This window comes from Pleurodeles waltl, chromosome 3_2 (assembly GCF_031143425.1).
Source record: "Pleurodeles waltl isolate 20211129_DDA chromosome 3_2, aPleWal1.hap1.20221129, whole genome shotgun sequence".
NCBI classification, from domain to species: Eukaryota; Metazoa; Chordata; class Amphibia; order Caudata; family Salamandridae; genus Pleurodeles; species Pleurodeles waltl.
The window spans coordinates 133,910,704-133,935,763 of record NC_090441.1 but is presented as its reverse complement, the minus strand read 5'-3'; the positions used below and the strand labels follow the sequence as shown (position 1 = coordinate 133,935,763).

The following is a 25,060-nucleotide window of genomic DNA, read 5'->3' as shown; positions in this document are numbered from 1 at the left end:
TGTTTGCTGTCTCTGGACTCACAATTTAAAATCACAACTTATGGTGAAGTCAGATATTAAATTGTAAATCTGAAAATGCTACTTTTAGAAAGTTGGCATTTTCTTACTTTAACCATTCTGTGCCTCTGTCTGTCTCTGAATATACATATGGGGCAGATGACAGATGGGCTTTGAGCATTTCCTCTAGATCATCACACAAAAGGGAGTTTGGGTGTGACATTTGCATCCTGACGGCCTATCACCAGGCAGATGGTCTTCCTGGGCTAGATGGGGACCGAGGAGCTGGCACTTATACCTTTATAGGGCTGTGCCTCACTTCACACAAATGGCTGCATAACCCTCTGTAAAGTATCTGATGCCAGGGAAGGAAGGGGAGGGATGGTGCAAGAAGAAAGACCCTTTTTGATGTCTCCTCCACTTCCAAGGCACATTTGGGTATGAGTACTGGACCCCTGATACCCCAAACTAAGTTCACATTTGGGTCCTGAGAAGACTCTGTAAAGAAGAGTAGCTGTGATACCAGGAGGGACTGCCACATTGCTACTTGCTTTTCTATGTTGGTCTGATGCCTACTGATTGCTGTGCTGCCAAGAGGGACTACAACTCTGCAACTTACTCTGCTGTGTTGACCTGCTGCCTGCTACCTCTGGCAGTCAGAGAGAATTGAACCTGCCCTTTACAACTTTTTTTTCTGCAAAGTTCCAGTATTTGTTGTTTGACCTCCAAGTACAAACTACAATGACCCATGCACTGCACTGATCATAATCCCCGGCTCTGTGTGTGAGTCGACACACAGAGGCGCCAGGGGAAGCCTTCATGTGCTGACTCCAGCATTGCCTTGACAATCAGGGATTCCCTCCTTGATGTAATGCCAGCCAGACCCATGCTCAGGAGAGCGCAGCCAGCTGTGAGCGAGATTGCTGCGTCGAGTCCCGGCTTGTCTGTCTTTATTCCGCCAGCCTGTCCAACTGTCATCATGCTACCTCTAAGTTCAAGGAGATCAGCACATGCCCAGCCTTGACCCAGGAGACCAACACTCTTGTTGCTCCAGCTGGAGCTCAAGTACTGTGGGATTGTGTGGTCCTTGATGCCAATCGGTGTGTTAAGGGCAGCCAGGAGGGCCTTTGAAACACTGTTTTTCCCTCTCTTGCAACCACCCACTATCTCCTGGTATTGTCAGAGCCCTGCTTACCTGCTACTCCCCTGGCACAGTCCCGCTTTATGATCCTCTGACAGGAACTGATGTACTTGGACTACAATTACCGTAGTAACCCTAGGAGAAGAACATGTGTTCTAAAGCACTACAATTACATACCAGCTCTAATTAAATATAATTTGATAAATACTGATTGGATTTTTGTTGATTTGGTCTTATTTTAACCATATAAAGATACTTTACTTTCCTACACTAGTGTGGAGTCTTTTTGTGGTGCTTTCACTGTGTTTTATAGTAAGGTGTTGCACAAATACTTTACACATTGCCTCTTAAGTTAAGCCTGACTGCTCTGGGCCAATCTACTAGAGGGTGAGCACAGGCTAATTAAGGCTGTGTACCTGACTTGCCCTGACTAGGATTGTGGTCCCTACTTGGGCAGGGTACACACCACTGCCAACTAGAGACCCAGTCTCTAACACTGCCTCGGACCAGTGTGACAGAAAATCCAATTCTTTTGTCCAGTGCAGGCAGTCCTGCTGAAGCAAGCTGTGCAGCTCAAAGATGTCAGACTGGCCACAAAGAGGGCCCCTGTGGTCAGCATGAATTCTCTGATCCAGTCTTTGGCAGCTTGCAGTTAAGAACTGCTATACGAAACACTGGTTTCTAAACTCAGAGGTTACACAGATAAACACTGCAGGCCTGGTACAGAGCTCTGCACCTACATATTCTGCATTGGTGATACATTATGCCTGCTGGTGATTGACTCACATGTAAATACTGTATCCCTAAACAGAGCTAAGAGACTCAATAAAAATTGCCTATAATAAGAGACATGCAATAACAATACCACTGCAGCTATGTGTTTGTGTGGAAGGGGCTTTGACTGCACTCTGCACTATTAGGAAAAAACTGTTTCAACCCTCTCCAGAGTGATGAAAGAAAATCACCAGAAACAGCAGTTGCTCAGATACACATGAAATGTATTTGTAGGTACCAATGCTTGCTGGCCATCGTGTGTGCAATACAAACAGGCTTCTTCTTTCCTCAGTAACTGGTTGTTAGGCTTTGTATGTAGTACAGAAATTACACATATTCACAATCAAGAGGTCACAGTGTCAAACACGGGCAACCATACTAATGCAACATAGGCATAGTGCCAAATATACAGAAATGCAATGTAGGCATAAATAAAAAACCTGATGAGCAAAACTAACAGGGTAGTCAGAAAAAGCAAAATGACCTCTCAGTGGACTCTGAACAGCTGTTGAAGCTTGTCCTGTCCTGGGAAGGCCAGATTGGAAGCTTTGGTTCAGGGCTGGAATACAATCTATGAAGGAAGGGGACACCACTCTGTGAAGAAGGGGGAGAGCTGCAGAGGACCAGGCTACGAGAAGTGGGATTAGTCAGTGGGTTCGAGACAGTGCTGGTGAGAAATGGAACAAAGTATGATATCTATTTAATACATACATATGGATAGAAATATTTTGCCAACAATCCCCACTTTGTGATATTTATATCATACACCAATGTAACAATATATATATGGTACATGAAATTCATTGCCCTCCACTGCAAGTGACACTTGGTATTGGGCCTGGACCTTTGGCAGTAAAATTAAATGAATATATGCAAAAGGTAAAGGACGCTTCATATCATCTAATAGGTTCTCCGGAGTGTCTGTATAACTCTCTGCAAATCCAGCAACCTTCAAGGCTTAAAACTTGGGCTACTTTCTCATGTACTGCGATGAGGGGATGGTCAGCTGATTGTCTTAATACAGGTAGCACACATATAATTAAGGGACTAAAACATATTGTTTGCATTATGCGATGCATATTGATACGGTGTCTTTCTGTCACTCAGTTGAAGGGCACTTTCTCTAAGTGTCAGAAATTGCAAATGCATGCAGTGTGCTGTCATCTGCTTTTAATCCTGGTCCGCAGCCTTCTTGTTCAGAGGCGGGTTCACAGATTTGCCCTGCAGTGTCATCTTCAGTCTATTTTTCTACAGGTGCAGGCCATCACCTTTCTTTGAGATTTTGTTGTGTGCTGCACTCAATAGCATAGGCTGGTGTCACTGTCTGTGTGACACTTGGTGATGGGCCCTCAGCATTGCTCCTAGAAGTGTTGTGGTTTGTGTTTCCTTTTTCTGGTATGTCTTGCTCCTCTTCCAGTGACTAATGCTCATTAGTTACTGATGCCTCCATCTCAGACGTTGTGGTTGCAGTTCTGCATCTTGTCCCATGAATCCACTCAGGATGTCCCTCCACTATGACCACAGTCTGCGTCGCAAGGAGCTTGAGATGGGGTCAAGATCACCTGCAATTAAAAGAAGCATCTTTTATTTTGCTGCTGTAAAAGTGTGGGTGGCTTTGAGGACGGATGGGGCAAAGCTTCCTTCACCTGGAGATGGTGATGCCTCAAGACTGCCAACAACTGTACAGCATAGTCAGAAATGTTTTCATTGGTCCACAGCAGTGCTTCTTGGGACGCTCTGAGAGGCAACATCACCCCCACAGATATAGGCCGCCCCATCAGTACCTCATGATGGACAAAAGAGTTATTCTGGATGGTGTCGCCCTTATACTATGCGGTGCTTCAGGCCATTTAAGACCTGTTGCATCAGTTGTCTTTGCTAATCTATTCTTTATGGTGGAGTTTAACAGTCACATATCCTTTGCACAACTGCACCCATGAACTTACCCCTTCAGTTGCTTTTTATGGCCTGGGGGACCTCAAACCTAGCTATGAAATCTTTTTTCAAGCATCACACAACCTTTGCTGCATCATTCTTCCTTGTGGGAAACGCTTCCATCCATTTTGAAAACTCATCCACACACACCAACAAATACTTCATTCCATTCACTGGAAGCAAAATCTATCTGCAAGTTGGTAAAGGGACAATGTGGTACCGGCAAGTGATCATGTATAGCAGGGGACCGAACTTAACAATGTTGGGCACAGATAAGATATTGGGAGCCGATTTTCAACTATGGTCTCAACTGTTGTAATAGAATACACTGCTCTGTAATTAGTGTCTGTCAATCTGCTGGAAGAACCATCAGTGTACCACCTATATTGTGGATTTTCAAAAGGTGTCTGGTGTAAATTTGGACTTGGTGGGGTGCATGTATCTACAACCTCAACACAGTCATGGTCAGGGGTTTCATCAGAATCATCTATTGCAGGTAATAATATTTCCAAATTAACAGGTGGGCATCTTTTAATGGTGATATTAGTTTTAGACAACAAGGTGACCTCATAACCTGTGCACCTGTCAGTCAAAAATTGTTGTGTTGCTGCAGAAGACAACAACAACTGTACGGAATGTAGCACATAAACAATACAAGGATAGTCCAACAAAATGGGAGCTGTCCTCTCTACCATTACAGCTGCTCCAGCCACCACCCTCAAACAAGCCGAATGCCCAGTAACTGCTGAAGGCAAATTCACAGAGTAGTATGCCACTGGTCTTTTTCCAGAGCCAAGCTGCATTGTCAGCACACCATTTACAATGCCATTTTGCTCTGACACATAGAGCTGGAAGGGCAGTTTGTGATCAGGCAGCCTGAATGCTGGTGCAGTACATGTCGGTTTCAGTTTCTTTGAACAGTCTGCAAGTTCAGAAGTCCATTCAGTGTTCTTGGGTGCATTCTGTAGTGTACATTGTCTCAAGATGGCATAATAGGATCTGTATTCAGGTATCCATTGGTGGCATTAGTTCATCATCCCCAACAAGGACATCATTCCTTCTTGGTAGACAGGAACTGCATGCCCTGCATCAATTTTATTCTGACAGGTTATATGCAGTGTATGCGGTGCTTAATCTGTAAATAAAAAGGTGCCGGTGCCCAAAGCCCTTCTCTTAAACATGCAGCTGCTGCAATTAAATGTGTGAACACGGAATACTGAGGCGGTGTAATCCTGAAGCCATCTCGGACCTCTTCAATCCATTTAAAGCCACTCCCTGCCCTTCACCTCAGCCTAGCAGCTTTCTACTTTCTCTCTTTGTGACGCTTTTTCATTTTTCCCTTCCTGTGTCTTTTGCTTGCAGCAAATGCATGAGACAGAAGAATAAGCCCCGGCCCTTAAAAATAAACGCCGGTGCTCAGCACCAGAAACAACAAGCACAAATTTAGCACTGTGTGTGTGCCATTGGATACCATATAACCCAGATAAGTCACCTCTTTTTTTGGCAACAGTGGAATTTTGGCAATGAGGCTTTGTGCCCTCCCTCCCGAGCATAGACCCTGGGACTCTCAGTGAAGCCTGGAGTGAGTCATGTGAAAGTGTACAGGGTATCTTTTAGAGTGAAGGCAGTGAGAAACTCACTCTCTGGCCAGACGCTAATAAATTCTGAAAAACACAGAGGAGAGAAAAATACTCTTCCTCTACAGGTCTAGAAGATAATATAGTAATGGCATCATCCACAACAGGGGCTAGGGTAACCACAATGCTTTGCAAATCTGGCATAAATCTTGTATGCCCTGCATTGTCCGTGGGCAGTGGAATAGCAGGACTATTACAGGGGCTAGTGGTCTTCTGTTTTTTCACGATACCCTTTAGTAAGAGAAACTCAATTACGTGTTTGATCCCCTCCTGTGCCTGAGCTGACAGTCTGTACTGATGTACATAAGGTAACTCAGCATTTTTCTTAAGTTTCACTTAATGAGAGGGCATGTTTTCAACAATGCTGCCTGTTTTGTGTTTTGCCCAAACCCCTGAGTTCACTAATTTTCGAACCTTGGCCCATATTTATACTTTTTGATGCTGAACTGCGCTGAACCGGCCTGGTGTCATATTTATGGTATGACACTAGCCAGCGGAAAGGTCTAGCTAGCGTCATAGAAAAGGACGCTAGCCGGGTGCGAGAGGCGTAGGGAGAGCAGGGGGTTTAAAACCAGAGGTTGACGCTAATATGGGCAAAGGCAAAAAAATGCCTCTGCCAAGACTAGCGTCATTTTTTTATGTTAAAGCCCCATGGACTTGACTCCTGTCTCAGTGAAGACAGGTGACTTCCCCCCCAGCCCAATGGCCATGCCCAGGGGACATATGTCCCCTGGGCATGGCCATTGGGCACAGTGTCATATAGGGGGGCCAAAGTTAGGCCCCCTATGGCACTTTGAAAAAAAAATAATAATACTTACCTGGACTTACCTGGGATTGGTCCCCCCATCCTTAGGTGTCCTCCATGTGTGGGTGCGGATGGTTGAGGGTGTCCCTTGGGGCAGGGAAGGGCACCTGTGGGCTGTTTCCATGGTCCCTGACTGTGGAAAAAGCCCACAGGTTCCCTAACGCCTGCCCATACCCAGGTGTTAAATAATGGTGCTAAGCAGGCTTGCTCCATTATTTAAGGCCCTCCTCTTCCCGTGCATGATTTTTGCACGGGAGGATAAATAAGGCAATAGGGCCTTGGAGTAATTTTTTTGCCTGGAACGCCTACCTTGCATCGCAGGCAAAAAATGACTTTAACTTCAATATTTTGGCGCTAGACATGTCTTTACCAAATCTTTAGGTAAAAACCTGGGGCTACAGCTACAGACATGTGATTCTGAAGCTGGTACTTGAAATAATCTCTCTTCCTGTAGTCCTAGCTCAGTGCTCACAAATGCAGTCAGTGCTCTATTCATCCACATTCCATTTACAGCCACTAGAGATTGTTCCTCATTACTGATATTAAAATTAAGAATTCGATCTCTTTACCTCCTACCCTAATTGGAAACATGGTATTCTCCTTGAGCGTGTCTGATACCTTCATCTTAAACCAATGGTCTGGGTTTTCTGCAGTTTGGGTCACCGTCTCGTTCTCTTCCCACATTGTCATATGCTGATCCTTGTGGTCCCTAGAAAGCGTTCCTCATGGAATGCTCTTTCTTCTGGGTGTCTATGGGCATCAGGGGTGCTAATGGCCGTACCTTGTCCCTGTCCAATCTGTCATTCCTATCATTTTCCTCAGCTACTAAAAATGTCCAATATACTCGCTGCTATTTACTGACCATGTGTCCCTTCCCCTAGCTTGACATAAAGGCCTTGATGTTTGGGTGCACTAAATATGCACTTGTCTATGCGTCCAAACCAGAGCGTTATATGTGCCTGGCTAATGGACTTCAAAAACCAGTTGTTTGTAGCTGGGCCCTCTGAACTTATTTAGATAAAATCAATTTTATCAGGGAATGGTTGGCAGAATGGAGTAAATTAAGGACTATGACCATTATTTGTTTTTAAAGTTTAAAAGTGACATGTAGTGCACTTCCTCCATTTTCTTTATACTCAATGGCTGCCACACAGATTGCATCTAAGTCACTTTAGTAATTGCTATCTGTTGGACCTGGCTTTTTGACAGGGACATCCCCAAACTTTTTGCCTCCTTCCTCCTATTTTTTCTGACCTGTTGTTGTTGGCTTTTGACCTCTGAGCACTTTACCACTGCTAACCAGTGCTAAAGTGCATATGCTCTCTGTGTAAATTGTACTATTGATTGGTTTATCCATGATTGACTATTTAATTTACCTGTAAGTCCCTAGTAGAGTGCACTACATGTGCCTAGGGCATGTAGATTAAATGCTACTAGTGGGCCTGCAGCACTGGTTGTGCCACCCACCTCAGTAGCCCCTTAACCTTGTCTCAGGCCTGCCATTGCAAGGCCTGTGTGTGCAGTTTCACTGCCACTTCGACTTGGCATTTAAAAGTACTTGCCAAGCCTAGAACTCCCCTTTTTCTGCATATAAGTCATCCCTAATGTGTGCCCTAGGTAACCCCTAGAGCAGGGTGCTGTGTAGGTAAAAGGCAGGACATGTACCTGTGTAGTTATATGTCCTGGTAGTGTAAAACTCCTAAATTTGTTTTTACACTACTGTGAGGCCTGCTCCCTTCATAGGCTAACAATGGGGCTGCCCTCATACACTGTTGAAGTGGCAGCTGCTGATCTGAAAGGAGCAGGAAGGTCATATTTAGTATGGCCAGAATGGTAATATAAAATCCTGCTGACTGGTGAAGTCGGATTTAATATTACTATTCTAGAAATGCCACTTTTAGAAAGTGAGCATTTCTTTGCACTAAAAACTTGTTGTGCCCTTCAATCCACGTCTGGCTAGGTTTAGTTGACAGCTCCTTGTGCATTCACTCAGACACACCCCAAACACAGGGTACTCAGCCTCACTTGCATACATCTGCATTTTGAATGGGTCTTCCTGGGCTGGGAGGGTGGAGGGCCTGCCCTCACACAAAGGACTGCCACACCCCCTACTGGGACTCTGGCAGACAGGATTGAACTGAAAGGGGGCTTGGTGCATTTCTTAGTCACTCTTTGAAGTCACCCCCACTTCAAAGGCACAACTTAGTATAAAACAGGGCCTCTGCCCTACCTCATCAGACACTTGCTGGAGAAGAAACCTGAACCAGAAACTACATCCTGCCAAGAAGAACTGCCTGGCTGCTCAAAGGACTCACCTGTCTGCTTTCTACAAAGGACTGCTGTCTTGCTGTTGCCCTGCTGCCTTGCTGAACTCTTGTCTGGCTGTGAAAGTGCTCTCCAAGGGCTTGGATAGAGCTTGCCTCCTGTTCCTTGAAGTCTCAGGACCAAAAAGACTTCTTCCTTTCACTTGGACGCTCCGTGCGCCGAAAATTTCGACGCACAGCTTGTTTCGCGGCGAGAAAAACGCCGCACACCGACGCTGATCGACGTGACGCCCTCGGGACGATCGAGACTTCGACGCACAACCTCGCAAGGACAAAGCCGCCCGACTTTCCAGGAGAAATCGACGCAACGCCTACCGTGAGTGCGAAACTTTGACGCACGGCCTCGCAAGGACAACGCCGCCCGACTTCCAAGGAGAAATCGACGCGACGCCTGCCGTGAGACCAAAATTTCGACGCACGGCCTCGCAAGGACAACGCCGCCCGACTTCCAAGGAGAAATCGACGCGACGCCTACCGTGAGATCGAAACTTCGACGCGCAGCCCCGCAGAACGACGCGCAGCCGGAAAATAAGCAGGAGAATCCACGCACAGACCCGGGACATCTGGTAATCCCCGCGATCCACAAAAAGAGACTGTCTGCGCGCCGGAAAACGACGCCCGACTTCCCCGCGTGGAAAAGAACGACGCAAGTCTGTGTGTGCTGAGAGGAAATCGACGCACACACCCCTTTTTCCACGCATGTCTTCTCCTGTGGCCCTCTGAGGAGATTTCCCACCAGAAACCAGGTACTCTGTGCTTGAAAGACACTTTATTGCTTTTTAAAGACTTAAAGACACTTAATATCACTTTTCAGTGATATCTTTACAAATTCGTATTGCAACTTTGATCGTTTTGACCTACAATTACCCAGATAAATATTCTATATTTTTCTAAACACTGTGTGGTGTATTTTTGTGGTGTTATACTATAGTGTTGTATGATTTATTGCACGAATGCTTTACACATTGCCTTCTAAGTTAAGCCTAACTGCTCGTGCCAAGCTACCGGAGGGTGAGCACAGGCTGATTTTGGATTGTGTGTGACTTACCCTGACTAGAGTGAGGGTTCTTGCTTGGACAGAGGGCAACCTGACTGCCAACCAAAAACCCCATTTCTAACATTGGTGATCAGCGGTGAGGATAGGACTTGTGTTTGTGCAGTGACATACAGTAGCTAAGTATTTCACTACCTACCCACAGTTGAAGGTCAACTTGATCTTTCATCTTTTTTTTTGCTTTTGGTTCTCTGATGTCCTCCTGGATATACTATTGATATTTTGGACTTTGGATTTTGGTGTTTGCCGGTAAGACCTTGTCAGCAATGAGATTGCTTACCTACTCACTCTTTGTGCCTACTGACCACCTCACTAAGGCTGACTTAAGGAGGCTTTGCAGAAAATGGGGCCTTCCTGTATCAAGGAAATCTACTAAGATGGAAATGCTACATGCCTACGTAGTCTGGGCAGAGAGAGAGGCAGAAAAAAACCAAATGACTAAATACCCCTCAGATGAGGAGGGGGACTACTCAAATGAGGAGGATGACGACTCAGATGAGGAAAGAGATCCAGTGAGAGCAGAATGGCTCCGAGCTCGAGAGCGGTGGGTGGAAGAACTAGATGAGTTTCTTGAAAGGGCTGAGGCAACAAGTCTCTTAGCCCTGGAAGAAGAAAAGATTGCAGCTCAGGAGCTGAGCTGTAAAGAGCTGAAACTGGAGGCCGGAAGGGCTGAGTCCAGTTCAGATGGTGGCAGCAAAAATCTTGCATCCAGTACTGCTGAAGAAGGGCACAAGCCCAGAGATGTGGTGCCCAACTTGAAGAAGGGAGTTGACACACCCCAGGTGGTTCAAGAGTATGAGGTAGTTCCCGTTATGCACAGGGTCCCTGAGAAGGATTGGGGAACTGGCACAGGGAGTCATATTCCTACTGGGGGGAGGGACACTTTACTGACTCTAGCAGAGAGTGACAGAGAAAAGGGTTCCCCCCTGGTGGACGTCCTGGATATAGAGTGTAGAGACATCCCAGAAGAGTATGGGTTGAGTGTCAGGGACAGGCAGATACTGTCTCACCAGTCTCAAGAGGGTGACATAGAGTGCTTTTCCAAGGCTGAGTTACTGGGTGGTTGGGTGAAGGGTACTGTGGTTAATACATGTGAAGGGCAGAGTGATGTAATTGCTGGAGAGCATATGTCTGGTCCTTATTTTCCAGAGCTACGCCAACACCAGGTGGAGTGTGAGTTCTCTGACCCCAGGGAACTTACAGTGGAGGCAGACTTTTGGGTGAGTACCAGAGAGTCTGAAGAGGCATTTGGGGGTGCTCCTGAAGGGAGTGGTCTAGGTGGTTCCCGACCAAGTGAGGTGGGAGAGGATTGTAGTGTCCCAGGTAGGTCTCAGAGCCTAACCTGTACCGTAGGGCCACCTTTTGAGGGAAGCCCCGCAGTGTCAGAAGAACTTGGGGGGATGACTGTAGACAGCATCCCAACAGTTCTGGTGTCTGGCAGTATCACTCCTAGTGAGGGGGTGCAGAAGTCCAGACATAGGGTTGAGAGGGGGTGGCAGACCCCAGTGGAGGATCTTGAAAGTCAGGGGTCAGCTCTGAGAGCAGAGCCCCCCAGGAATGACCCAGGTGAGACCGTTTCTGGTTTGGGGGAAACCCAGACTCTGCCGGATGGGCAGAGGTCGGGAGACCTGCGCCAACCAGACTCTTGTGTGGCCCTTGGGGACGGCGTGTCCCTTGTGGGGGGTGAGAGTGCCCCCCAGGAAGTCCTGGCATGCCAGGCAAAGATTCAACCTCAGGGTGGTGACTCTGGGTTGGATAACTGGGTTCAGAGGTTAAACTTTGACCTGGTGGGGGGTAGATGTGCCCCCCAGAAAGTCCTGGAATGCCAGGCAATGGTTCAACCTCAGGGTGGTGACTCTGGGTTGGCTTACCAGGTGAAGAGGTCAAACTCTGACCGGGTGGGAGGTAGGTGTGCCTCCCAAGAAGTCCTGCTGTGCCAGGCAATTGTCCAACCTCAGAGTGTTGACTCTGGGTTGGATGGTCAGGTTCAGAGGTTAAACTCTGGCCTGGTGGGGGGTAGGTGTGCCCCCCAGAAAGTCCTGGCGTGCCAGGCAGTTGTCCAACCTCAGGGTGTCGACTCTGGGTTGGATGGCCAGGTTCAGAGGTTAAACTCTGACCTGGTGGGAGGTAGGTGTGCCTCCCAGAAAGTCCTCGGGTGCCAGGCAATTGCCCAACCTCAGGGTGGTGACTCTGGGTTGGCTAACCAGGTTCAGAGGTCAAACTCTGACCTGGTGGGGGGTAGGTGTGCCCCCCAGAAAGTCCTGGTATACCAGGCAATGGTTCAACCTCAGGGTGGTGACCCTGGGTTGGAGAACCAGGCTCAGAGGTTAAACTCTGACCTGGTGGGAGGTAGGTGTGCCTCCCTGAAAGTCCTGGCCTGCCAGGCAATGGTTCAACCTCAGGGTGGTGACTCTGGGTTGGATATCCAGGTTCAGAGGTTAACCTCTGACCTGGTGGGGGGTAGGTGTGCCCCCCAGAAAGCCCTGGTGTACCAGGCAGTTGTCCAACCTCAGGATGGTGACCCTAGGTTGGAGAACCAGGTTCAGAGGTTAAACTCTGACCTGGTGGAGGGTCAGTGTGCCCTCCAGGAAGTCCTGGCGTGCCAGGCGATTGTTCAACTTCAGGGTGGTGACTCTGAGTTGAATGGCCCAGTTCAGAGGTTAAACTCTGACCTGGTGGAGGGTCAGTGTGCCCTCCAGGAAGTCCTGGCGTGCCAGGCAATTGTTCAACTTCAGGGTGGCGACTCTGAGTTGAATGGTCAGGTGCAGAGGTTAAACTCTGACCTGGTGGGGGGTAGGTGTGCCTCCCAGAAAGTCCTGGTTTGCCAGGCAGTGATCCAGTCTGAGGGTACAGACCCTGGGCTGGAAGATCAGGTTCAGGGTGTCCCCCCGGACCTGGAGAGAGGGGCTACTGATAACAGTGCCCCTACCCTATTGTCTTCTGAGAAGGCCACTCCTAGTTGGGGGGTGCTGGACCCCAGAAGGGAGGGCAGGGGGAGGGAAGCCTCACCCCGGGCCCTAGTCCAACCTGAAGGTACAGACCCCAGGTTGGAGGGCCAGTTGCAGGTTAACAGCCCTGCACTGGTGGAGGAATGGTACAGGGCGACTTCTATAAGCACCCTGACCATGGTGGACTCTGGGGGTACCGCTCCAGGAGGGAGGGTACAGAGCACCAGAGAGGCTGTCATCCCTGACCTGGTGGAAGGGAGAGTGGTTAAAGGGTGCCCAGCACCTGGGGCTACCGCCCCCCACTCTCCACAGCCACAGTGGTGGGAGAGCTTTGAGAGGCCTGGGGCCTGGCTCTCATCCCTGACAACTGTCAGTAACCACGGTGGCTTGCTGTCCGGGTGGACAGAGTTATCCCTGGGGAGGGGACAAGGGTCACACCCCGGGGATAGAATGGGCAACACCACTGTGTTGGTCCTGGTGGTACTATCCTGCTCCTGGGATACATCTGTGAGCAAAGTAAGGTTAGGTGCTGCACAGATGGGATCCGCAGGAAAGGAGAAAGGTTCCCCATGGATGGGCTTAGTGGGCCCTGAGAGTATGGACAGAGGGATCCAATTGGAGTCAGGAAGGCGAAGAACTGGAGCATGCCCCTGCTGTTGTGGGCCTGGGTCCTTGTTCTGTCGCCTCAAACAGGGAAGTACATCAGGATAGTGATTGTTCTCCCCTGGCTTTAGGCTGGTAGGGGGTCATGTTGGACCTGGCTTTTTGACAGGGACATCCCCAAACTTTTTGCCTCCTTCCTCCTATTTTTTCTGACCTGTTGTTGTTGGCTTTTGACCTCTGAGCACTTTACCACTGCTAACCAGTGCTAAAGTGCATATGCTCTCTGTGTAAATTGTACTATTGATTGGTTTATCCATGATTGACTATTTAATTTACCTGTAAGTCCCTAGTAGAGTGCACTACATGTGCCTAGGGCATGTAGATTAAATGCTACTAGTGGGCCTGCAGCACTGGTTGTGCCACCCACCTCAGTAGCCCCTTAACCTTGTCTCAGGCCTGCCATTGCAAGGCCTGTGTGTGCAGTTTCACTGCCACTTCGACTTGGCATTTAAAAGTACTTGCCAAGCCTAGAACTCCCCTTTTTCTGCATATAAGTCATCCCTAATGTGTGCCCTAGGTAACCCCTAGAGCAGGGTGCTGTGTAGGTAAAAGGCAGGACATGTACCTGTATAGTTATATGTCCTGGTAGTGTAAAACTCCTAAATTTGTTTTTACACTACTGTGAGGCCTGCTCCCTTCATAGGCTAACATTGGGGCTGCCCTCATACACTGTTGAAGTGGCAGCTGCTGATCTGAAAGGAGCAGGAAGGTCATATTTAGTATGGCCAGAATGGTAATATAAAATCCTGCTGACTGGTGAAGTCGGATTTAATATTACTATTCTAGAAATGCCACTTTTAGAAAGTGAGCATTTCTTTGCACTAAAAACTTGTTGTGCCCTTCAATCCACGTCTGGCTAGGTTTAGTTGACAGCTCCTTGTGCATTCACTCAGACACACCCCAAACACAGGGTACTCAGCCTCACTTGCATACATCTGCATTTTGAATGGATCTTCCTGGGCTGGGAGGGTGGAGGGCCTGCCCTCACACAAAGGACTGCCACACCCCCTACTGGGACTCTGGCAGACAGGATTGAACTGAAAGGGGGCTTGGTGCATTTCTTAGTCACTCTTTGAAGTCACCCCCACTTCAAAGGCACAACTTAGTATAAAACAGGGCCTCTGCCCTACCTCATCAGACACTTGCTGGAGAAGAAACCTGAACCAGAAACTACATCCTGCCAAGAAGAACTGCCTGGCTGCTCAAAGGACTCACCTGTCTGCTTTCTACAAAGGACTGCTGTCTTGCTGTTGCCCTGCTGCCTTGCTGAACTCTTGTCTGGCTGTGAAAGTGCTCTCCAAGGGCTTGGATAGAGCTTGCCTCCTGTTCCTTGAAGTCTCAGGACCAAAAAGACTTCTTCCTTTCACTTGGACGCTCCGTGCGCCGAAAATTTCGACGCACAGCTTGTTTCGCGGCGAGAAAAACGCCGCACACCGACGCTGATCGACGCGACGCCCTCGGGACGATCGAGACTTCGACGCACAACCTCGCAAGGACAAAGCCGCCCGACTTTCCAGGAGAAATCGACGCAACGCCTACCGTGAGTGCGAAACTTTGACGCACGGCCTCGCAAGGACAACGCCGCCCGACTTCCAAGGAGAAATCGACGCGACGCCTACCGTGAGATCGAAACTTCGACGCGCAGCCCCGCAGAACGACGCGCAGCCGGAAAATAAGCAGGAGAATCCACGCACAGACCCGGGACATCTGGTAATCCCCGCGATCCACAAAAAGAGACTGTCTGCGCGCCGGAAAACGACGCCCGACTTCCCCGCGTGGAAAAGAACGACGCAAGTCTGTGTGTGCTGAGAGGAAATCGACGCACACACCCCTTTTTCCACGCATGTCTTCTCCTGTGGCCCTCTGAGGAGATTTCCCACCAGAAACCAGGTACTCTGTGCTTGAAAGACACTTTATTGCTTTTTAAAGACTTAAAGACACTTAATATCACTTTTCAGTGATATCTTTACAAATTCGTATTGCAACTTTGATCGTTTTGACCTACAATTACCCAGATAAATATTCTATATTTTTCTAAACACTGTGTGGTGTATTTTTGTGGTGTTATACTATGGTGTTGTATGATTTATTGCACGAATGCTTTACACATTGCCTTCTAAATTAAGCCTGACTGCTCGTGCCAAGCTACCGGAGGGTGAGCACAGGCTGATTTTGGATTGTGTGTGACTTACCCTGACTAGAGTGAGGGTTCTTGCTTGGACAGAGGGCAACCTGACTGCCAACCAAAAACCCCATTTCTAACACTATCTCTTTCTTTCAAAATGCAAGACTAGGAATGGGCTTTAGCTGCTGTACTGCCAAACTATTAATAGTTGTGAAGGTGTTGCCACGGCGTTCATATTTGGGGTGCCTCAATTTCTGGCATTTGACCTGGAGCATTAATATTTCCGCTGAAATCCAGTATTGAATAAGTCAGCTTTTCCAACATTTCAAACACAAGCAAGAGCTAGGAACACATTTTGGGACTAACCACAAAGGCATCGGAAGCCAGACATGAGACAAATCGCCCAACAGTTGTGCGAAAGATGCCTTGTTGATTAGGCCTAAGGCTGTCACACTGCACATGTACAGCAGGTGCTGTACTTTCACGTTCTGATGGATACAACTACCTGTGGATTCCTCACCTAATGAATACTCCCATGGCGCCAGCATTCGACGGAAATCTTCTTACTAGTCTCTGCACGTCGACGAGGACGTCACTCTAGCCCACGCAACGCCGTCTGACGTCATACAGGCAATAAGAGGTCCTCGACGACGTGCGGACGTCAGTTCCCTTTTTTCCGTGCATTCGAAACGGTTATCTTCGAGGGAGCAACTGTTACTTTTTTGGTTACAGTGTATTTTTGCTGCGTAGTCTTTCGCTGTGGTAATAATGTTGCAGAGAAAGTCTGGATTTAAGCCTTGTCGTGAGTGTGGAGGCAAGATGTCGGTGACGGATCCTCATTCCGATTGCCTTTGGTGTTTGAGCTCCGACCACGACGTCTCGACTTGTGATTCATGCCAGCACATGAATCCAAAGGCCCTCAAGGAACGTGAGGCGAAGCTGTTTATGGCTAAATCGAAGGAGAAGCATCACAAGAAGTCTTCTTCTCCAAGACATCGGCGTCATCGAGACTCCCGGCGCCGTAGAGATTCTCGGCGTCATTCGAAGGAGACTCGTTCCAGGTCTTCGGATCGGCGCCGAAGGACATGGGAGATCAGTCCCACGGTTACGCCGCATCCTTCGACGCCGTTGCCCTCTCCGGCGTCTCCAATTTCACCTGGACAGGCGTCGGTGATTGAGGTATTGGAGCCTCAGGTGTTTTCTCCGGCGCAGACGCCGAGGCCGGCGTCGGGGTCGCCTCCGAGACAGGCACCTCAGTATCTGGCTTTTCCCACCCCTGGAGCCGATAGTTCCGCATTCTTGAATGCGATGTATGCCATCTTCCAACAGATGGCTCCAGGGGGTGCTCCGGCTGGGCCTTTGGCCTTTTCTTTGGGTGATCCTGCGCCTCTTCGGCCGGCACCCTTTATGCCCTTTCTCCCTTTTGGGAACGTGGGCTCGGCGCCAGTGTCGGCGCCGGTGGCCGCTCCGGTGGCTTCAGAAGGATTGGCCCCGGGGATTTCCATCCCGTCGAAGTCGGGATTTCGGCCTGTGACTCCGGTGGGTCCATCTGCTTCAGCTGCTCTTTTTTCGGCGCCGAAGTTACCTGTGGCGCCGGACGCGGCGTCGGTGGCTTCTGAAGATCGGCGCCGATCTTCGACTTCGGCGGAGGCATTGTCGACTCCGCGTATTGAACAGCGACTTCATTCCAGGAGACGTGCTCTCCGTGTATTAGAAGAGCAGGAGTACCAACGAGCTCTGGAGGAAGGAGAGCTAGAGGACTCGGGTGATGGGCTGCGTGGACTGGAGTCGGCCAGTGGGCTGGACACTTCCCCTGAGTGGGATCTTTCGTCCCCGGGGGAATATACTGAGGAGGCTGCTTCCTTTCATGCAGTGGTACGGAAGGCAGCTAGTTTTTTGGACCTGCCTTTGCCGGTGGTGGAGGCTAAACAAAACCTTTTAACAGAGGTGCTACATCCGGCCTCAGCTGCGGCGGAGCCTCTGTTGCCATTTAATGACGCTCTGCTGGATCCGGTGATAGAGGTGTGGAAGAGGCCGGCATCTTCCCCAGCAGTTCACAGGGCCGTGGCCAGGAGGTATCGGGCGGCTCCGACTGACCCTGGGTTTCTATCTAGACACCCTACGCCGGAGAGCTTGGTGGTGCAGGCCTCCTGTTCATCCAAGTCAGCGCCTGGTTCTTTCCCGACGGTGCCTGGGGACAGAGATTCAAAGAAGCTAGAGGCGCAGTCGAAGAAGATTTTTTCGTCCTGCAGTCTGGCGTTAAAAGCTACCAATGCAACCTGTATCCTGGGGAGGTATATTCATGCTCTGATGGATGACATTTCCTCATCGTTTACAGAGCTTCCCCAGGGTCTTTTGGATCTTGTCTCAAATGCCCAGGCTGGTGCGACCCAGATTATCCAGACGGGACTGGATACCACCGACTCAGTAGCCAGAGCAATGGGCACAACTGTGGTGGCAAGGAGACAGGCCTGGCTCCGTAACTTGGGCTTTTCTGCAGATGTACAGTCCACATTGTTGGATCTCCCGTTTGATGGGGACAAACTGTTTGGAGCCAAGGCTGATTCGGCCTTGGAACGTTTTAAGGAAAGCAGGGCCACGGCTAAGTCGTTAGGGCTCCAAGCTCCTTCTTCCACGGCCTCTTCCAGATTTTTCAGGAGGTTTCGTGGATTTGGGCGTGGCTCTTCCTCCTCTTCCTTTCGGGGAAGATATCAGCAACCTGCCTCTTCCCATCCCTATAGATCTTTCAGGGGGAGAGGTAGGGTCCGCACCAGAGGAGCCTCTCAGCAGCACTCTGCCTCTTCCTCATCCTCTGGCGGGGTGCAGCAGGGAAAGCAGCCTTAGGCTTCCACCATTTCCCACTCACTCCTCTCCTGTAGGGGGAAGACTACAGCATTTTCTCACCAAATGGAAGACTGTTACAACGGACACTTGGGTTCTCAGTATTGTGGGAAAAGGCTACACCCTTCCCTTTCGGGAGTTCCCGCCCCTCATCCCGCCCCGCCCCGCCCTTCTTATTGTTCAGAAGAACACCTCCTGTTGCTAGAACAGGAGGTACAAGCCCTCCTTTCCAAGGGCGCGGTGGAGTTGGTCCCAGAGCAGGAAAGGGGTCGAGGATGTTACTCAAGGTATTTCCTGATTCCCAAGAAGGATGGTCGTTTGAGACCAATTCTGGACCTGAGGATCTTGAATTGGTTCCTCAAGCAGGAAAAATTCAAGATGCTGACCCTAGCACAGGTGCTTTTGGCGTTGAACAAGGAAGACTGGATGGTGTCTGTCGACTTGCAGGATGCTTACTTTCATATCCCGATACTCAAGTCACACAGGAAGTATCTCCGGTTTGTGGTGGGATCGCAACACTATCAGTTTGCGGTCCTTCCGTTTGGTCTTACTTCAGCACCTCGAGTCTTCACGAAGGTGATGTCGGTGGTTGCGGCAGAACTCAGAAGGAAGGGGATAGCAGTATTCCCTTACTTGGACGACTGGTTGATCAAAGCCAAGTCCCCGGAGCTTGTGTCGCATCATCTGCAGTCAACAACCCAGTTGTTGTTCGACCTGGGCTTTTCGGTGAACGAGCCCAAATCTCACCTGGAGCCCTCTCAGCGCCTCCTGTTCATAGGGGCAGTACTGGATACGACATTGGGTCGGGCCTTTCCTCCGCCTCAGCGGATTCAAGATATTCAGGATTTGGTTCCAATGTTTCGAAATGGAGCGGTAGTTCCAGTCCTCAAGGTCCTTCGTCTGCTCGGTCTGTTTGCCTCCTGCATTCTGTTGGTCACGCATGCTCGCTGGCACATGAGGGCTCTTCAGTGGTGCCTCCGAAGGCAGTGGTCTCAACACAAAGGGGATCTAGAGGGTACTGTCAAGATCTCCAGAGATGCTGCTGTGGATTTGAGATGGTGGATTGCAAGCAACAAACTTTCACAAGGAAAGCCGTTCCAGCAGTCGCCACCAGTGGCCACAGTCATAACGGATGCTTCCACTCTAGGGTGGGGAGCTCATCTGGGGGATCTGGAGATCAAAGGTCTTTGGTCTCCAGAGGAACAGATGTTTCACATCAATCTGTTAGAGTTACGGGCTGTACGTATGGCTCTCAAGGCCTTCCTCCCTTCCCTTCGTGGTCAGTCGGTACAGGTCCTAACGGACAATACTACCACGATGTGGTACATAAACAAGCAGGGAGGAGTGGGGTCGTACCTTCTCTGCAGAGAAGCTCTTCGACTATGGTCCTGGGCAAAGGACCATCAGATTTGCTTGATAGCAAACCATCTGGCCGGAGTCTTGAACGTGCGTGCGGACAGTCTCAGTCGCCATTTCTCGGCAGACCACGAGTGGCGTCTCCATCCAGATCAAGTCCGTTTAATCTTCCAGAGGTGGGGATTTCCTCGGGTAGATCTGTTTGCCACTCGAGAGAACGCGCATTGTCCGTTGTTCTGCAGCCTCCAGTATCTGATGCAGGGAGCGTTGGGGGACGCGTTTCAAATAACCTGGTGCGGCCAGTTGCTTTACGCGTTTCCTCCCATACCCTTGATTCCTCGAGTATTGAGGAAGATTCGCCAGGACCGGGCTCTAGTCATCCTAATAGCTCCGGATTGGCCAAGGAGGGTATGGTACTCCGACCTTCTCCAACTCTCAATGTGCCCTCCGCTCCGTCTCCCTTTCAGGGCAGACCTCCTCTCGCAGTCGCAGGGGCAGGTTCTACACCCCAACCTCCAGAGTCTGCACCTACATGCCTGGAGATTGAACGGGGCAACCTGAGTTCCTTCTCTCTCCCGCCTGAGGTAGTGGATGTTATATTAGCGGCCAGGCGACACTCCACTAAATCTATCTACGCTAATAGGTGGTCTAAATTTGTTGCGTGGTGTGGAGAGAGGCAGATTGATCCTTTGCATTCTCATCTATCGGACGTTTTGTCTTTTGCTCTGTCTCTAGCGCAGAAAGGTTGTGCAGTGGCTACCATTAAGGGTTATTTATCGGCCTTGTCAGCCTTCATATGTCTTCCAGACCAACCATCTTTATTTAAATCCCCTATTGTTATCAGATTCCTGAAAGGTCTTCTAAATAAATATCCTCCAAAACCATTCGTTATGCCGCAATGGGATTTGTCCTTGGTCCTGACTTTCCTTATGGGGTCCCCTTTTGAACCTATGCATTCTTGCCCCTTAAGGTATTTGGTTTTAAAAACAGTCTTCTTGATAGCTATAACATCAGCAAGGAGAGTGAGTGAGTTGCAGGCCTTATCAGTAAAGCCCCCTTATACAACTTTTTATGGGGATAAGGTGGTGTTGAGGACCAAGGCTGCTTTCCTCCCGAAGGTTGTTTCACCCTTCCATTTGGCTCAGGCAATTACTTTGTCCACGTTCTATCCTCCGCCTCATCCTTCCAAAGAGGAAGAAAGACTGCACCGTCTGGACCCAAAGAGAGCGTTGAGCTTTTTTATTGATAGAACAAAGGATTTCAGGCTGGAGGATCAGCTGTTTATTGGATACGTGGGCAAGAGGAGAGGAAAGGCAGTCCACAAGAGAACACTGTCCAGGTGGGTTGTTCTTTGCATTAAAACCTGTTACTCTTTGGCAAAGAAGGATCCTCCTGAGGGCATTAGAGCTCATTCCACCAGAGCTAAGTCGGCCACTTCGGCCTTGGCCAGGGGTGTTCCTGTGGTCGACATCTGCAAGGCCGCAACTTGGTCGTCCCTTCACACTTTTGCAAAACATTACTGTTTGGATTCTGAGGTTAGAAGAGACGGCCATTTTGCACGGTCAGTGCTGCAGGATTTCTTGGTTTGACCATTTAGGCACCCACCGCCGGGCGTGGTACTGCTTTGGGACTCTATTCATTAGGTGAGGAATCCATAGGTAGTTGTATCCATCAGAAGAACGAGTTACTTACCTTCGGTAACGACTTTTCTGGTGGATACATTAGCTACCTGTGGATTCCTCATGGACCCACCCGCCTCCCCGTTGCCTTTCTGGTCTTACCAAGTAATCCTTGAGTGCGCTCCTCTTGGTCTTTGAGGGTGCAATAGATGTTGTATATAATATATTTATATATATGTATATATCTTTGTGTATATACTTGATGTGTGTATATATTTTAAAAAGAGAGAGTTATATATATATATATAAAAGATTTACAGTTATTCATGCAATGTTGTGTATCTTTACAATATAATGGGATGTTGCCTTGCTCTTTCATTGCATTGCCTGGTTGTTCTCATGCACGTAAAAAATGATTGGTACTGACGTCCGCACGTCGTCGAGGACCTCTTATTGCCTGTATGACGTCAGACGGCGTCGCGTGGGCTAGAGTGACGTCCTCGTCGACGTGCAGAGACTAGTAAGAAGATTTCCGTCGAATGCTGGCGCCATGGGAGTATTCATTAGGTGAGGAATCCACAGGTAGCTAATGTATCCACCAGAAAAGTCGTTACCGAAGGTAAGTAACTCGTTCTTTATGTGCATATATTTACCAAAAGTCACAACTGAATGTGAGAGCAGGGAATTAAAGTAGCCCCAACAGGAAACCCATGTTCCCACCTATATATTTCAGGAAAGCCTAAAAACCTTTGCACTGTGTTTTGAAATGGGCTGTTAAAGTACAATGTGGCACTGATATGTTTAATCTTTTTGCACTTGCACTATGATACCTGATGGAGTGTAGCCTCATTTTAATGCATGTACACAACTTCTGAAGATAGTATTTTTATTTTATATCTAAAGTGTCCATGGCCTTTTCTTCATTATGCTGCAGTCTCGGGGAGAGTGTTCTTTAATGGAATCCACATGTCTCCGGAACTACTTACTTCTTTGCATAACCTTAGAATGAAAAATGTTTAAAGCTACATGTGAGGCCACTTTGGTATCAGCTGTGCTAGTGAGGGCTAAATACAGAACTTGGGGCCAGGTGTATCATACAACCGATTTGCGATTCTCAAATAGCGATTTTTAAGAAATCGCTATTTCAGAAATGCAAAAAGGTATGTATGATTTTTGCGATTCGGTAATAGCGATTTCTTAAAAATCGCAAATGCTATTACCGAATCGCAAATAGAGAATCTGTCCCCATTTACACCTATGGGCCTGTAGGCCATATTTGCAAATTATTTGCATGTCGCAAATTGCGAATTCCAGATAGGAATTCGCAATATGGGAAATACAAACCCCAGGATGCTGGGGGCCTAAGGCTCCCTCTGCTGCACCCCCAAAAAATATTTAAGGAGCATGTGTGCGTTACATGTCATTTAAAAAATGAATTTTTAATGCATTTTTAAAAATTGCACATGGTTACCACCAAATTGAATTTGGTGGTAATTGCATTTCCTAAATGCCCAATTCGCATTTAGGAAATGCTTGTTACATTGGCATGGGAAATCGCAAATAAGGAATCCTTATCTGCAAATTCTCTAAATTGAGTCGCAATTTTAAGGAAGCGCTATTTTGAACTTACATTCAGAAAGACGATTTTGCATTCGCAAACGGCCAAAGTTTGCGAATGCAAAATTCTTTGATACATCTGGCCCTTGATGTCTGACACTTACATCAGTGGTTGTAAATCCACCTCCCCTGTCTCAGCACAGTTATCCCATGCCTTTTAGTATGTGTTTACATTTCCACTGTCTTGCGTTTGGCCTATTTCAAAATCCCATCAGAACTCTGCATGGCCAGAAGCATGACTGAGGACGCCGTCCCGCTGTGTATTTCAGTCTCTGGAAAGGTAGAAGGCTTCCATGGTGGGCTGCAACAAGGATCTGAATAGTCGGGGTGCCTGGGGCGCACTGAATCCACTAGGCGCTAGGCCACACCCAAACTTAATCTTGTCACTAAGTTGCAGGACGTCCTATTGTTTGCACATGTTTAAATTAGAGATGCTGCCTTTTATTTCCCACCTAACAATGTGCGGCCCCTGCCTTACTGCTTGTAGTGGCGACTTAGGCTCCCTGGGGGCACGAGCACAGGTGTTAACATCTGTGCATATTTTTAGGGTTACCTGGTGTACTGGTGGAGGTCAGCAACAGGTAAAGATTTCTAAAACCTACACCACAGTCCTTCCTAAATAAGGGAATAAAGATAGAAATCTAAACGTTCTTCTTTTGGTAATTCTGTGTAGTGTGCTGTAAATATAGCTATGCAAACTAAAAACTCCAGTTCACTCAATGTAGAATTTTATTGGCTGATGTGTTGCATCTTCCTATATTTCAATAGGCTTGTATCTGTCAATGGAGAGTTTGTCCACAATTCTGACCTCAAGTAACCTAAATATTCTTTCAGTGCAAAGAAGAATTGTTGACTAGAACAGGATGCATGCACCTAGTCATTAAACATTTTTAGTGGGGGGACTTTGCAAATACTACACACTTCTGAAACACTTTGGAAATCCGAGCACATATTTTCCAGCAGATGGTATTTTTTTTTTTCTACTTTACGAGGTCATGGGTAATGCCTTAGTAAGCAATGTCCACTCTGCTGGTGCATTAGAGCTACAGATGAGTGGTTAATTGCTAAAGTGCAATTCTGAGTGACTTCTGAGAGCGGCTGTGTTATTTGACCGGCAATGTTTTCATAAATGCTCCATCTTGCGTTGTGCTTCCTGCAAAGAGATCATTTTTATGTCGCTTGTTTGGTTCCCTTTTAAGTCATTATAAGCACAGCCACAGGTGCCGCTTTGCAGCCTGTGTTCTACCTCTCTGGAAGTCCGTCCGGATGCAAAGAAGTTTTAATAATGCTTAAACCAAATCAAAAACTGCTTCATTCAATTTTCCTAAGAAGAACTCATAAAAGAAAAAGATAACAAAAAGTAGATTCATATGACAAAATTTGTTAAAAAGTAAATAAAAATCTTTTATAAACATTATCACAAGGCATTCAAGCTTTTCCTTATTCCTATCATACAGCATAGAAAGCAAGCGACCTTATAACAAATTGATAAAGAGTCTAGTAGATGTAGGAACAGCAAGGGAGGTCAACATTGCTTGAAACTCCGTAATATAGGTAAAATATAACATTGACGTGGCAGGACATAAAAGGGAAAACAAATGTAAAGTGCAAGGTGCCTTGGGCCGCAAGGTCATCTCGGGGACAGTTTTTGAAAGCTGGAGACCAACATTAATCATGAATTGATGAAAAAGTAATTAAGTGGTAAATAAATGTCGTATTTAAAACGAGTTAAAACAACCCTTGGTGAGAATTGTGTACAGCAGTAAGATATGGCTGTGCCCCTTCAGTAACCAGAGTCAGTTGATTCATAATGGCACTTGCTTTACCCATTTCCCTAGTCATTGGTCACTAAGATGGGAAAAATATAGATTTTTAAAGTCTTTTCTCCCACTGTTAGATAGAACATCAGATGTATCAAGAATTCAGTGTGGCCAAGGTTTGCACAAAAGAGTTCCACATACCTGAGCCAAGGGAAGGTTCGACAATAAGTTACTGTCAGTCAGCTGGAATCATGCAGTTCAAAATGGTAAAATCACTAGTCCAGTGTTTATCTTATCAGTAAAAGAGGTTGGATATTAATCAAATCAGTTAAAAAGGGTGCTCCTAGTTCAGTATGACAAACAAAACTAGAACACCTGCTGGGGACAGCCAGAAGTTTCCTAAAAAAGGCATTCTCTAGTCACTGAAGCCCAGAAGCATTTTTAAGTCCCCAAAGTCCTGCTCC

At 47.9% G+C, this 25,060-nt stretch overlaps 1 protein-coding gene across 1 annotated transcript in view; it reads right to left on the bottom strand.

Moving 5' to 3' along the window:
• Window positions 1-2,123: 2,123 nt before the first annotated feature.
• AIPL1 (aryl hydrocarbon receptor interacting protein like 1) overlaps window positions 2,124-25,060 on the bottom strand; it is a 286,910-nt gene continuing 263,973 nt past the window's right edge. The window contains exon 7 of the mRNA XM_069227003.1: window positions 2,124-3,474. The gene's annotated coding sequence lies outside the window, so the exon portion shown is untranslated. The remainder of the gene's footprint in view (window positions 3,475-25,060) is intronic.